This window comes from Gasterosteus aculeatus, chromosome 7, assembly GCF_964276395.1.
Source record: "Gasterosteus aculeatus chromosome 7, fGasAcu3.hap1.1, whole genome shotgun sequence".
In the NCBI taxonomy this organism is placed as follows: domain Eukaryota; kingdom Metazoa; phylum Chordata; class Actinopteri; order Perciformes; family Gasterosteidae; genus Gasterosteus; species Gasterosteus aculeatus.
Window position 1 is genome coordinate 3530799 of NC_135694.1, and position 9569 is coordinate 3540367.

The 9569-nt window shown below is 45.6% G+C and overlaps 37 non-coding genes across 37 annotated transcripts; all 37 read left to right on the forward strand.

Annotated features, from left to right (window-relative positions):
- The first annotated feature begins 33 nt into the window (after positions 1-33).
- trnan-guu (transfer RNA asparagine (anticodon GUU)) lies at positions 34-107 on the forward strand. Its single transcript has one exon. It is a non-coding gene; the product is annotated as a tRNA-Asn (tRNA).
- Positions 108-225: 118 nt separating this feature from the next.
- Positions 226-299, forward strand: trnan-guu (transfer RNA asparagine (anticodon GUU)). The gene has a single exon. It is a non-coding gene; the product is annotated as a tRNA-Asn (tRNA).
- A 310-nt stretch (positions 300-609) lies between these two features.
- trnan-guu (transfer RNA asparagine (anticodon GUU)) lies at positions 610-683 on the forward strand. Its single transcript has one exon. It is a non-coding gene; the product is annotated as a tRNA-Asn (tRNA).
- A 118-nt stretch (positions 684-801) lies between these two features.
- trnan-guu (transfer RNA asparagine (anticodon GUU)) lies at positions 802-875 on the forward strand. The gene has a single exon. It is a non-coding gene; the product is annotated as a tRNA-Asn (tRNA).
- Positions 876-993: 118 nt separating this feature from the next.
- trnak-cuu (transfer RNA lysine (anticodon CUU)) lies at positions 994-1067 on the forward strand. Its single transcript has one exon. It is a non-coding gene; the product is annotated as a tRNA-Lys (tRNA).
- A 310-nt stretch (positions 1068-1377) lies between these two features.
- trnan-guu (transfer RNA asparagine (anticodon GUU)) lies at positions 1378-1451 on the forward strand. Its single transcript has one exon. It is a non-coding gene; the product is annotated as a tRNA-Asn (tRNA).
- A 118-nt stretch (positions 1452-1569) lies between these two features.
- Positions 1570-1643, forward strand: trnak-cuu (transfer RNA lysine (anticodon CUU)). The gene has a single exon. It is a non-coding gene; the product is annotated as a tRNA-Lys (tRNA).
- Positions 1644-1953: 310 nt separating this feature from the next.
- On the forward strand, positions 1954-2027 carry trnan-guu (transfer RNA asparagine (anticodon GUU)). The gene has a single exon. It is a non-coding gene; the product is annotated as a tRNA-Asn (tRNA).
- A 310-nt stretch (positions 2028-2337) lies between these two features.
- On the forward strand, positions 2338-2411 carry trnan-guu (transfer RNA asparagine (anticodon GUU)). The gene has a single exon. It is a non-coding gene; the product is annotated as a tRNA-Asn (tRNA).
- A 502-nt stretch (positions 2412-2913) lies between these two features.
- On the forward strand, positions 2914-2987 carry trnan-guu (transfer RNA asparagine (anticodon GUU)). Its single transcript has one exon. It is a non-coding gene; the product is annotated as a tRNA-Asn (tRNA).
- A 118-nt stretch (positions 2988-3105) lies between these two features.
- Positions 3106-3179, forward strand: trnan-guu (transfer RNA asparagine (anticodon GUU)). The gene has a single exon. It is a non-coding gene; the product is annotated as a tRNA-Asn (tRNA).
- Positions 3180-3297: 118 nt separating this feature from the next.
- trnan-guu (transfer RNA asparagine (anticodon GUU)) lies at positions 3298-3371 on the forward strand. Its single transcript has one exon. It is a non-coding gene; the product is annotated as a tRNA-Asn (tRNA).
- A 118-nt stretch (positions 3372-3489) lies between these two features.
- On the forward strand, positions 3490-3563 carry trnas-gcu (transfer RNA serine (anticodon GCU)). Its single transcript has one exon. It is a non-coding gene; the product is annotated as a tRNA-Ser (tRNA).
- Positions 3564-3681: 118 nt separating this feature from the next.
- On the forward strand, positions 3682-3755 carry trnan-guu (transfer RNA asparagine (anticodon GUU)). The gene has a single exon. It is a non-coding gene; the product is annotated as a tRNA-Asn (tRNA).
- A 118-nt stretch (positions 3756-3873) lies between these two features.
- Positions 3874-3947, forward strand: trnan-guu (transfer RNA asparagine (anticodon GUU)). Its single transcript has one exon. It is a non-coding gene; the product is annotated as a tRNA-Asn (tRNA).
- Positions 3948-4257: 310 nt separating this feature from the next.
- On the forward strand, positions 4258-4331 carry trnan-guu (transfer RNA asparagine (anticodon GUU)). Its single transcript has one exon. It is a non-coding gene; the product is annotated as a tRNA-Asn (tRNA).
- Positions 4332-4449: 118 nt separating this feature from the next.
- Positions 4450-4523, forward strand: trnan-guu (transfer RNA asparagine (anticodon GUU)). The gene has a single exon. It is a non-coding gene; the product is annotated as a tRNA-Asn (tRNA).
- Positions 4524-4641: 118 nt separating this feature from the next.
- Positions 4642-4715, forward strand: trnan-guu (transfer RNA asparagine (anticodon GUU)). Its single transcript has one exon. It is a non-coding gene; the product is annotated as a tRNA-Asn (tRNA).
- A 118-nt stretch (positions 4716-4833) lies between these two features.
- On the forward strand, positions 4834-4907 carry trnan-guu (transfer RNA asparagine (anticodon GUU)). The gene has a single exon. It is a non-coding gene; the product is annotated as a tRNA-Asn (tRNA).
- Positions 4908-5217: 310 nt separating this feature from the next.
- Positions 5218-5291, forward strand: trnan-guu (transfer RNA asparagine (anticodon GUU)). The gene has a single exon. It is a non-coding gene; the product is annotated as a tRNA-Asn (tRNA).
- Positions 5292-5409: 118 nt separating this feature from the next.
- Positions 5410-5483, forward strand: trnan-guu (transfer RNA asparagine (anticodon GUU)). Its single transcript has one exon. It is a non-coding gene; the product is annotated as a tRNA-Asn (tRNA).
- Positions 5484-5793: 310 nt separating this feature from the next.
- Positions 5794-5867, forward strand: trnan-guu (transfer RNA asparagine (anticodon GUU)). Its single transcript has one exon. It is a non-coding gene; the product is annotated as a tRNA-Asn (tRNA).
- A 118-nt stretch (positions 5868-5985) lies between these two features.
- trnan-guu (transfer RNA asparagine (anticodon GUU)) lies at positions 5986-6059 on the forward strand. Its single transcript has one exon. It is a non-coding gene; the product is annotated as a tRNA-Asn (tRNA).
- A 118-nt stretch (positions 6060-6177) lies between these two features.
- trnan-guu (transfer RNA asparagine (anticodon GUU)) lies at positions 6178-6251 on the forward strand. The gene has a single exon. It is a non-coding gene; the product is annotated as a tRNA-Asn (tRNA).
- A 118-nt stretch (positions 6252-6369) lies between these two features.
- trnan-guu (transfer RNA asparagine (anticodon GUU)) lies at positions 6370-6443 on the forward strand. Its single transcript has one exon. It is a non-coding gene; the product is annotated as a tRNA-Asn (tRNA).
- Positions 6444-6753: 310 nt separating this feature from the next.
- Positions 6754-6827, forward strand: trnan-guu (transfer RNA asparagine (anticodon GUU)). The gene has a single exon. It is a non-coding gene; the product is annotated as a tRNA-Asn (tRNA).
- Positions 6828-7137: 310 nt separating this feature from the next.
- trnan-guu (transfer RNA asparagine (anticodon GUU)) lies at positions 7138-7211 on the forward strand. Its single transcript has one exon. It is a non-coding gene; the product is annotated as a tRNA-Asn (tRNA).
- A 118-nt stretch (positions 7212-7329) lies between these two features.
- trnan-guu (transfer RNA asparagine (anticodon GUU)) lies at positions 7330-7403 on the forward strand. Its single transcript has one exon. It is a non-coding gene; the product is annotated as a tRNA-Asn (tRNA).
- A 310-nt stretch (positions 7404-7713) lies between these two features.
- Positions 7714-7787, forward strand: trnan-guu (transfer RNA asparagine (anticodon GUU)). Its single transcript has one exon. It is a non-coding gene; the product is annotated as a tRNA-Asn (tRNA).
- A 118-nt stretch (positions 7788-7905) lies between these two features.
- Positions 7906-7979, forward strand: trnan-guu (transfer RNA asparagine (anticodon GUU)). The gene has a single exon. It is a non-coding gene; the product is annotated as a tRNA-Asn (tRNA).
- Positions 7980-8097: 118 nt separating this feature from the next.
- On the forward strand, positions 8098-8171 carry trnan-guu (transfer RNA asparagine (anticodon GUU)). The gene has a single exon. It is a non-coding gene; the product is annotated as a tRNA-Asn (tRNA).
- A 118-nt stretch (positions 8172-8289) lies between these two features.
- On the forward strand, positions 8290-8363 carry trnan-guu (transfer RNA asparagine (anticodon GUU)). Its single transcript has one exon. It is a non-coding gene; the product is annotated as a tRNA-Asn (tRNA).
- Positions 8364-8481: 118 nt separating this feature from the next.
- On the forward strand, positions 8482-8555 carry trnan-guu (transfer RNA asparagine (anticodon GUU)). The gene has a single exon. It is a non-coding gene; the product is annotated as a tRNA-Asn (tRNA).
- Positions 8556-8865: 310 nt separating this feature from the next.
- Positions 8866-8939, forward strand: trnan-guu (transfer RNA asparagine (anticodon GUU)). Its single transcript has one exon. It is a non-coding gene; the product is annotated as a tRNA-Asn (tRNA).
- Positions 8940-9057: 118 nt separating this feature from the next.
- On the forward strand, positions 9058-9131 carry trnan-guu (transfer RNA asparagine (anticodon GUU)). Its single transcript has one exon. It is a non-coding gene; the product is annotated as a tRNA-Asn (tRNA).
- A 118-nt stretch (positions 9132-9249) lies between these two features.
- trnan-guu (transfer RNA asparagine (anticodon GUU)) lies at positions 9250-9323 on the forward strand. Its single transcript has one exon. It is a non-coding gene; the product is annotated as a tRNA-Asn (tRNA).
- Positions 9324-9441: 118 nt separating this feature from the next.
- On the forward strand, positions 9442-9515 carry trnan-guu (transfer RNA asparagine (anticodon GUU)). Its single transcript has one exon. It is a non-coding gene; the product is annotated as a tRNA-Asn (tRNA).
- Positions 9516-9569: the final 54 nt, after the last annotated feature.

The following is a 9569-nucleotide window of genomic DNA, read 5'->3' on the forward strand; positions in this document are numbered from 1 at the left end:
TGGGCGTAATTACCCAAATCGGCGATCAGAAAGGTCTCTGTGGCGCAATTGGTCAGCGCGTTCGGCTGTTAACCGAAAGGTTGGTGGTTCAACCCCACCCAGGGACGTTTTGAGATTGTAAAGAAATGCAGACGTAACATATTTCATAAAGACGCTTTATTTCTTAATGAATTGGGGGAGTGGCCTTGCCATTGGGCGTAATTACCCAAATCAGCGAACAGAAAGGTCTCTGTGGCGCAATTGGTCAGCGCGTTCGGCTGTTAACCGAAAGGTTGGTGGTTCAACCCCACCCAGGGACGTTTTGAGATTGTAAAGAAATGCAGACGTAACATAATTCATAAAGACGCTTTATTTCTTAATGAATTGGGGGAGTGGCCTTGCCATTGGGCGTAATTACCCAAATCGGCGATCAGAAAGGTCTTTGTGGCACAATTGGTCAGCGCATTCGGCTGTTAACTGAAAGGTTGGTGGTTCAAGCCCAACCAGGGACGTTTTGAGATTGTAAAGAAATGCAGACGTAACATAATTTGTGAAAATGCTTTATTTCTTAATGAATTGGGGGAGTCGCCTTGCCGTTGGGCGTAATTACCCAAATCGGCTGTCAGAAAGGTCTCTGTGGCGCAATTGGTCAGCGCGTTCGGCTGTTAACCGAAAGGTTGGTGGTTCAACCCCACCCAGGGACGTTTTGAGATTGTAAAGAAATGCAGACGTAACATAATTCATAAAGACGCTTTATTTCTTAATGAATTGGGGGAGTGGCCTTGCCATTGGGCGTAATTACCCAAATCAGCGAACAGAAAGGTCTCTGTGGCGCAATTGGTCAGCGCGTTCGGCTGTTAACTGAAAGGTTGGTGGTTCAAGCCCACCCAGGGACGTTTTGAGATTGTAAAGAAATGCAGACGTAACATAATTTGTGAAGATGCTTTATTTCTTAATGAATTGGGGGAGTGGCCTTGCCATTGGGCGTAATTACCCAAATAGGCGATCAGAAAGGTCTCTGTGGCGCAATTGGTCAGCGCGTTCGGCTCTTAACTGAAAGGTTGGTGGTTCAAGCCCACCCAGGGACGTTTTGAGATTGTAAAGAAATGCAGACGTAACATAATTTGTGAAGATGCTTTATTTCTTAATGAATTGGGGGAGTGGCCTTGCCATTGGGCGTAATTACCAAAATCTGTGATAAGAAAGGTCTCTGTGGCGCAATTGGTCAGCGCGATCGGCTGTTAACTGAAAGGTTGGTGGTTCAACCCCACCCAGGGACGTTTTGAGATTGTAAAGAAATGCAGACGTAACATATTTCATAAAGACGCTTTATTTCTTAATGAATTGGGGGAGTGGCCTTGCCATTGGGCGTAATTACCCAAATCGGCTGTCAGAAAGGTCTCTGTGGCGCAATTGGTCAGCGCGTTCGGCTGTTAACCGAAAGGTTGGTGGTTCAAGCCCACCCAGGGACGTTTTGAGATTGTAAAGAAATGCAGACGTAACATAATTTGTGAAGATGCTTTATTTCTTAATGAATTGGGGGAGTGGCCTTGCCATTGGGCGTAATTACCCAAATAGGCGATCAGAAAGGTCTCTGTGGCGCAATTGGTCAGCGCGTTCGGCTCTTAACTGAAAGGTTGGTGGTTCAAGCCCACCCAGGGACGTTTTGAGATTGTAAAGAAATGCAGACGTAACATAATTTGTGAAGATGCTTTATTTCTTAATGAATTGGGGGAGTGGCCTTGCCATTGGGCGTAATTACCAAAATCTGTGATAAGAAAGGTCTCTGTGGCGCAATTGGTCAGCGCGATCGGCTGTTAACTGAAAGGTTGGTGGTTCAACCCCACCCAGGGACGTTTTGAGATTGTAAAGAAATGCAGACGTAACATATTTCATAAAGACGCTTTATTTCTTAATGAATTGGGGGAGTGGCCTTGCCATTGGGCGTAATTACCCAAATCGGCTGTCAGAAAGGTCTCTGTGGCGCAATTGGTCAGCGCGTTCGGCTGTTAACCGAAAGGTTGGTGGTTCAACCCCACCCAGGGACGTTTTGAGATTGTAAATAAATGCAGACGTAACATAATTCATAAAGACGCTTTATTTCTTAATGAATTGGGGGAGTGGCCTTGCCATTGGGCGTAATTACCCAAATCGGCGATCAGAAAGGTCTCTGTGGCACAATTGGTCAGCACATTCGGCTGTTAACTGAAAGGTTGGTGGTTCAAGCCCACCCAGGGACGTTTTGAGATTGTAAAGAAATGCAGACGTAACATAATTCATAAAGACGCTTTATTTTTTAATGAATTGGGGGAGTGGCCTTGCCATTGGGCGTAATTACCCAAATCGGCGATCAGAAAGGTCTCTGTGGCGCAATTGGTCAGCGCTTTCGGCTGTTAACCGAAAGGTTGGTGGTTCAACCCCACCCAGGGACGTTTTGAGATTGTAAAGAAATACAGACTTAACATAATTTATAAAGACACTTTATTTCTTAATGAATTGCGGGAGTGGCCTTGCCATTGGGCGTAATTACCCAAATCGGCTGTCAGAAAGGTCTCCGTGGCGCAATTGGTCAGCGCGTTCGGCTGTTAACTGAAAGGTTGGTGGTTCAACCCCACCCAGGGACGTTTTGAGATTGTAAAGAAATACAGACTTAACATAATTTATAAAGACACTTTATTTCTTAATGAATTGCGGGAGTGGCCTTGCCATTGGGCGTAATTACCCAAATCGGCTGTCAGAAAGGTCTCCGTGGCGCAATTGGTCAGCGCGTTCGGCTGTTAACTGAAAGGTTGGTGGTTCAAGCCCACCCAGGGACGTTTTGAGATTGTAAAGAAATGCAGACGTAACATAATTTGTGAAGATGCTTTATTTCTTAATGAATTGCGGGAGTCGCCTTGCCATTGGGCGTAATTACCCAAATCAGCGATCAGAAAGGTCTCTGTGGCGCAATTGGTCAGCGCGTTCGGCTGTTAACCGAAAGGTTGGTGGTTCAACCCCACCCAGGGACGTTTTGAGATTGTAAAGAAATGCAGACGTAACATAATTTGTGAAGATGCTTTATTTCTTAATGAATTGCGGGAGTCGCCTTGCCATTGGGCGTAATTACCCAAATCGGCTGTCAGAAAGGTCTCTGTGGCGCAATTGGTCAGCGCGTTCGGCTGTTAACCGAAAGGTTGGTGGTTCAAGCCCACCCAGGGACGTTTTGAGATTGTAAAGAAATGCAGACGTAACATAATTTGTGAAGATGCTTTATTCCTTAATGAATTGGGGGAGTCGCCTTGCCGTTGGGCGTAATTACCCAAATCGGCGATCAGAAAGGTCTCTGTGGCGCAATTGGTCAGCGCGTTCGGCTGTTAACTGAAAGGTTGGTGGTTCAACCCCACCCAGGGACGTTTTGAGATTGTAAAGAAATACAGACTTAACATAATTTATAAAGACACTTTATTTCTTAATGAATTGCGGGAGTGGCCTTGCCATTGGGCGTAATTACCCAAATCGGCTGTCAGAAAGGTCTCCGTGCCGCAATTGGTCAGCGCGTTCGGCTGCTAACTGAAAGGTTGGTGGTTCAAGCCCACCCAGGGACGTTTTGAGATTGTAAAGAAATGCAGACGTAACATAATTTGTGAAGATGCTCTATTTCTTAATGAATTGCGGGAGTCGCCTTGCCATTGGGCGTAATTACCCAAATCGGCGATCAGAAAGGTCTCTGTGGCGCAATTGGTCAGCGCGTTCGGCTGTTAACTGAAAGGTTGGTGGTTCAACCCCACCCAGGGACGTTTTGAGATTGTAAAGAAATACAGACTTAACATAATTTATAAAGACACTTTATTTCTTAATGAATTGCGGGAGTGGCCTTGCCATTGGGCGTAATTACCCAAATCGGCTGTCAGAAAGGTCTCTGTGGCGCAATTGGTCAGCGCGTTCGGCTGTTAACCGAAAGGTTGGTGGTTCAACCCCACCCAGGGACGTTTTGAGATTGTAAATAAATGCAGACGTAACATAATTCATAAAGACGCTTTATTTCTTAATGAATTGGGGGAGTGGCCTTGCCATTGGGCGTAATTACCCAAATCGGCGATCAGAAAGGTCTCTGTGGCACAATTGGTCAGCACATTCGGCTGTTAACTGAAAGGTTGGTGGTTCAAGCCCACCCAGGGACGTTTTGAGATTGTAAAGAAATGCAGACGTAACATAATTTGTGAAAATGCTTTATTTCTTAATGAATTGGGGGAGTCGCCTTGCCGTTGGGCGTAATTACCCAAATCGGCTGTCAGAAAGGTCTCTGTGGCGTAATTGGTCAGCGCGTTCGGCTGTTAACCGAAAGGTTGGTGGTTCAACCCCACCCAGGGACGTTTTGAGATTGTAAAGAAATGCAGACGTAACATAATTCATAAAGACGCTTTATTTCTTAATGAACTGGGGGAGTGGCCTTGCCATTGGGCGTAATTACCCAAATCAGCGAACAGAAAGGTCTCTGTGGCGCAATTGGTCAGCGCGTTCGGCTGTTAACCGAAAGGTTGGTGGTTCAACCCCACCCAGGGACGTTTTGAGATTGTAAAGAAATGCAGACGTTACATAATTCATAAAGACGCTTTATTTCTTAATGAATTGGGGGAGTGGCCTTGCCATTGGGCGTAATTACCCAAATCGGCGATCAGAAAGGTCTCTGTGGCGCAATTGGTCAGCGCATTCGGCTGTTAACTGAAAGGTTGGTGGTTCAAGCCCACCCAGGGACGTTTTGAGATTGTAAAGAAATGCAGACGTAACATAATTTGTGAAAATGCTTTATTTCTTAATGAATTGCGGGAGTGGCCTTGCCATTGGGCGTAATTACCCAAATCGGCTGTCAGAAAGGTCTCTGTGGCGCAATTGGTCAGCGCGTTCGGCTGTTAACTGAAAGGTTGGTGGTTCAACCCCACCCAGGGACGTTTTGAGATTGTAAAGAAATACAGACTTAACATAATTTATAAAGACACTTTATTTCTTAATGAATTGCGGGAGTGGCCTTGCCATTGGGCGTAATTACCCAAATCGGCTGTCAGAAAGGTCTCCGTGGCGCAATTGGTCAGCGCGTTCGGCTGTTAACTGAAAGGTTGGTGGTTCAAGCCCACCCAGGGACGTTTTGAGATTGTAAAGAAATGCAGACGTAACATAATTCATAAAGACGCTTTATTTTTTAATGAATTGGGGGAGTGGCCTTGCCATTGGGCGTAATTACCCAAATCGGCGATCAGAAAGGTCTCTGTGGCGCAATTGGTCAGCGCATTCGGCTGTTAACTGAAAGGTTGGTGGTTCAAGCCCACTCAGGGACGTTTTGAGATTGTAAAGAAATGCAGACGTAACATAATTTGTGAAAATGCTTTATTTCTTAATGAATTGGGGGAGTCGCCTTGCCGTTGGGCGTAATTACCCAAATCGGCGATCAGAAAGGTCTCTGTGGCGCAATTGGTCAGCGCGTTCGGCTGTTAACCGAAAGGTTGGTGGTTCAACCCCACCCAGGGACGTTTTGAGATTGTAAAGAAATACAGACTTAACATAATTTATAAAGACACTTTATTTCTTAATGAATTGCGGGAGTGGCCTTGCCATTGGGCGTAATTACCCAAATCGGCTGTCAGAAAGGTCTCCGTGGCGCAATTGGTCAGCGCGTTCGGCTGTTAACTGAAAGGTTGGTGGTTCAAGCCCACCCAGGGACGTTTTGAGATTGTAAAGAAATGCAGACGTAACATAATTTGTGAAGATGCTTTATTTCTTAATGAATTGCGGGAGTCGCCTTGCCATTGGGCGTAATTACCCAAATCAGCGATCAGAAAGGTCTCTGTGGCGCAATTGGTCAGCGCGTTCGGCTGTTAACTGAAAGGTTGGTGGTTCAACCCCACCCAGGGACGTTTTGAGATTGTAAAGAAATACAGACTTAACATAATTTATAAAGACACTTTATTTCTTAATGAATTGCGGGAGTGGCCTTGCCATTGGGCGTAATTACCCAAATCAGCGAACAGAAAGGTCTCTGTGGCGCAATTGGTCAGCGCGTTCGGCTGTTAACCGAAAGGTTGGTGGTTCAACCCCACCCAGGGACGTTTTGAGATTGTAAAGAAATGCAGACGTTACATAATTCATAAAGACGCTTTATTTCTTAATGAATTGGGGGAGTGGCCTTGCCATTGGGCGTAATTACCCAAATCGGCGATCAGAAAGGTCTCTGTGGCGCAATTGGTCAGCGCATTCGGCTGTTAACTGAAAGGTTGGTGGTTCAAGCCCACCCAGGGACGTTTTGAGATTGTAAAGAAATGCAGACGTAACATAATTTGTGAAAATGCTTTATTTCTTAATGAATTGCGGGAGTGGCCTTGCCATTGGGCGTAATTACCCAAATCGGCTGTCAGAAAGGTCTCTGTGGCGCAATTGGTCAGCGCGTTCGGCTGTTAACTGAAAGGTTGGTGGTTCAACCCCACCCAGGGACGTTTTGAGATTGTAAAGAAATACAGACTTAACATAATTTATAAAGACACTTTATTTCTTAATGAATTGCGGGAGTGGCCTTGCCATTGGGCGTAATTACCCAAATCGGCTGTCAGAAAGGTCTCCGTGGCGCAATTGGTCAGCGCGTTCGGCTGTTAACTGAAAGGTTGGTGGTTCAAGCCCACCCAGGGACGTTTTGAGATTGTAAAGAAATGCAGACGTAACATAATTCATAAAGACGCTTTATTTTTTAATGAATTGGGGGAGTGGCCTTGCCATTGGGCGTAATTACCCAAATCGGCGATCAGAAAGGTCTCTGTGGCGCAATTGGTCAGCGCGTTCGGCTGTTAACCGAAAGGTTGGTGGTTCAACCCCACCCAGGGACGTTTTGAGATTGTAAAGAAATACAGACTTAACATAATTTATAAAGACACTTTATTTCTTAATGAATTGCGGGAGTGGCCTTGCCATTGGGCGTAATTACCCAAATCGGCTGTCAGAAAGGTCTCCGTGGCGCAATTGGTCAGCGCGTTCGGCTGTTAACTGAAAGGTTGGTGGTTCAAGCCCACCCAGGGACGTTTTGAGATTGTAAAGAAATGCAGACGTAACATAATTTGTGAAGATGCTTTATTTCTTAATGAATTGCGGGAGTCGCCTTGCCATTGGGCGTAATTACCCAAATCAGCGATCAGAAAGGTCTCTGTGGCGCAATTGGTCAGCGCGTTCGGCTGTTAACTGAAAGGTTGGTGGTTCAACCCCACCCAGGGACGTTTTGAGATTGTAAAGAAATACAGACTTAACATAATTTATAAAGACACTTTATTTCTTAATGAATTGCGGGAGTGGCCTTGCCATTGGGCGTAATTACCCAAATCGGCTGTCAGAAAGGTCTCTGTGGCGCAATTGGTCAGCGCGTTCGGCTGTTAACCGAAAGGTTGGTGGTTCAACCCCACCCAGGGACGTTTTGAGATTGTAAAGAAATGCAGACGTAACATAATTTATAAAGACACTTTATTTCTTAATGAATTGCGGGAGTGGCCTTGCCATTGGGCGTAATTACCCAAATCGGCTGTCAGAAAGGTCTCCGTGGCGCAATTGGTCAGCGCGTTCGGCTGTTAACTGAAAGGTTGGTGGTTCAAGCCCACCCAGGGACGTTTTGAGATTGTAAAGAAATGCAGACGTAACATAATTTGTGAAGATGCTTTATTTCTTAATGAATTGCGGGAGTCGCCTTGCCATTGGGCGTAATTACCCAAATCAGCGATCAGAAAGGTCTCTGTGGCGCAATTGGTCAGCGCGTTCGGCTGTTAACTGAAAGGTTGGTGGTTCAACCCCACCCAGGGACGTTTTGAGATTGTAAAGAAATACAGACTTAACATAATTTATAAAGACACTTTATTTCTTAATGAATTGCGGGAGTGGCCTTGCCATTGGGCGTAATTACCCAAATCGGCTGTCAGAAAGGTCTCTGTGGCGCAATTGGTCAGCGCGTTCGGCTGTTAACCGAAAGGTTGGTGGTTCAACCCCACCCAGGGACGTTTTGAGATTGTAAAGAAATGCAGACGTGACATATTTCATAAAGACGCTTTATTTCTTAATGAATTGGGGGAGTGGCCTTGCCATTGGGCGTAATTACCCAAAACAACCAACAGAAAGGTCTCTGTGGCGCAATTGGTCAGCGCGTTCGGCTGTTAACCGAAAGGTTGGTGGTTCAACCCCACCCAGGGATGTTTTGAGATTGTAAAGAAATGCAGACTTAACATAATTTGTGAAGATGCTTTATTTCTTAATGAATTGCGGGAGTCGCCTTGCCATTGGGCGTAATTACCCAAATCGGCGATCAGAAAGGTCTCTGTGGCGCAATTGGTCAGCGCGTTCGGCTGTTAACCGAAAGGTTGGTGGTTCAACCCCACCCAGGGACGTTTTGAGATTGTAAAGAAATGCAGACGTGACATATTTCATAAAGACGCTTTATTTCTTAATGAATTGGGGGAGTGGCCTTGCCATTGGGCGTAATTACCCAAAACAAAAAACAGAAAGGTCTCTGTGGCGCAATTGGTCAGCGCGTTCGGCTGTTAACCGAAAGGTTGGTGGTTCAACCCCACCCAGGGACGTTTTGAGATTGTAAAGAAATGCAGACTTAACATAATTTGTGAAGATGCTTTATTTCTTAATGAATTGCGGGAGTCGCCTTGCCATTGGGCGTAATTACCCAAATCGGCGATCAGAAAGGTCTCTGTGGCGCAATTGGTCAGCGCGTTCGGCTGTTAACCGAAAGGTTGGTAATTCAAGCCCACCCAGGGACGTTTTGAGATTGTAAAGAAATACAGACTTAACATAATTTATAAAGACATTTTATTTCTTAATGAATTGCGGGAGTGGCCTTGCCATTGGGCGTAATTACCCAAATCGGCTGTCAGAAAGGTCTCTGTGGCGCAATTGGTCAGCGCGTTCGGCTGTTAACTGAAAGGTTGGTGGTTCAAGCCCACCCAGGGACGTTTTGAGATTGTAAAGAAATGCAGACGTAACATAATTTGTGAAGATGCTTTATTTCTTAATGAATTGCGGGAGTGGCCTTGCCATTGGGCGTAATTACCCAAATCGGCGATCAGAAAGGTCTCTGTGGCGCAATTGGTCAGCGCGTTCGGCTGTTAACTGAAAGGTTGGTGGTTCAAGCCCACCCAGGGACGTTTTGAGATTGTAAAGAAATGCAGACGTAACATAATTCATAAAGACGCTTTATTTTTTAATGAATTGGGGGAGTGGCCTTGCCATTGGGCGTAATTACCCAAATCAGCGATCAGAAAGGTCTCTGTGGCGCAATTGGTCAGCGCGTTCGGCTGTTAACTGAAAGGTTGGTGGTTCAACCCCACCCAGGGACGTTTTGAGATTGTAAAGAAATACAGACTTAACATAATTTATAAAGACACTTTATTTCTTAATGAATTGCGGGAGTGGCCTTGCCATTGGGCGTAATTACCCAAATCAGCGAACAGAAAGGTCTCTGTGGCGCAATTGGTCAGCGCGTTCGGCTGTTAACCGAAAGGTTGGTGGTTCAACCCCACCCAGGGACGTTTTGAGATTGTAAAGAAATGCAGACGTTACATAATTCATAAAGACGCTTTATT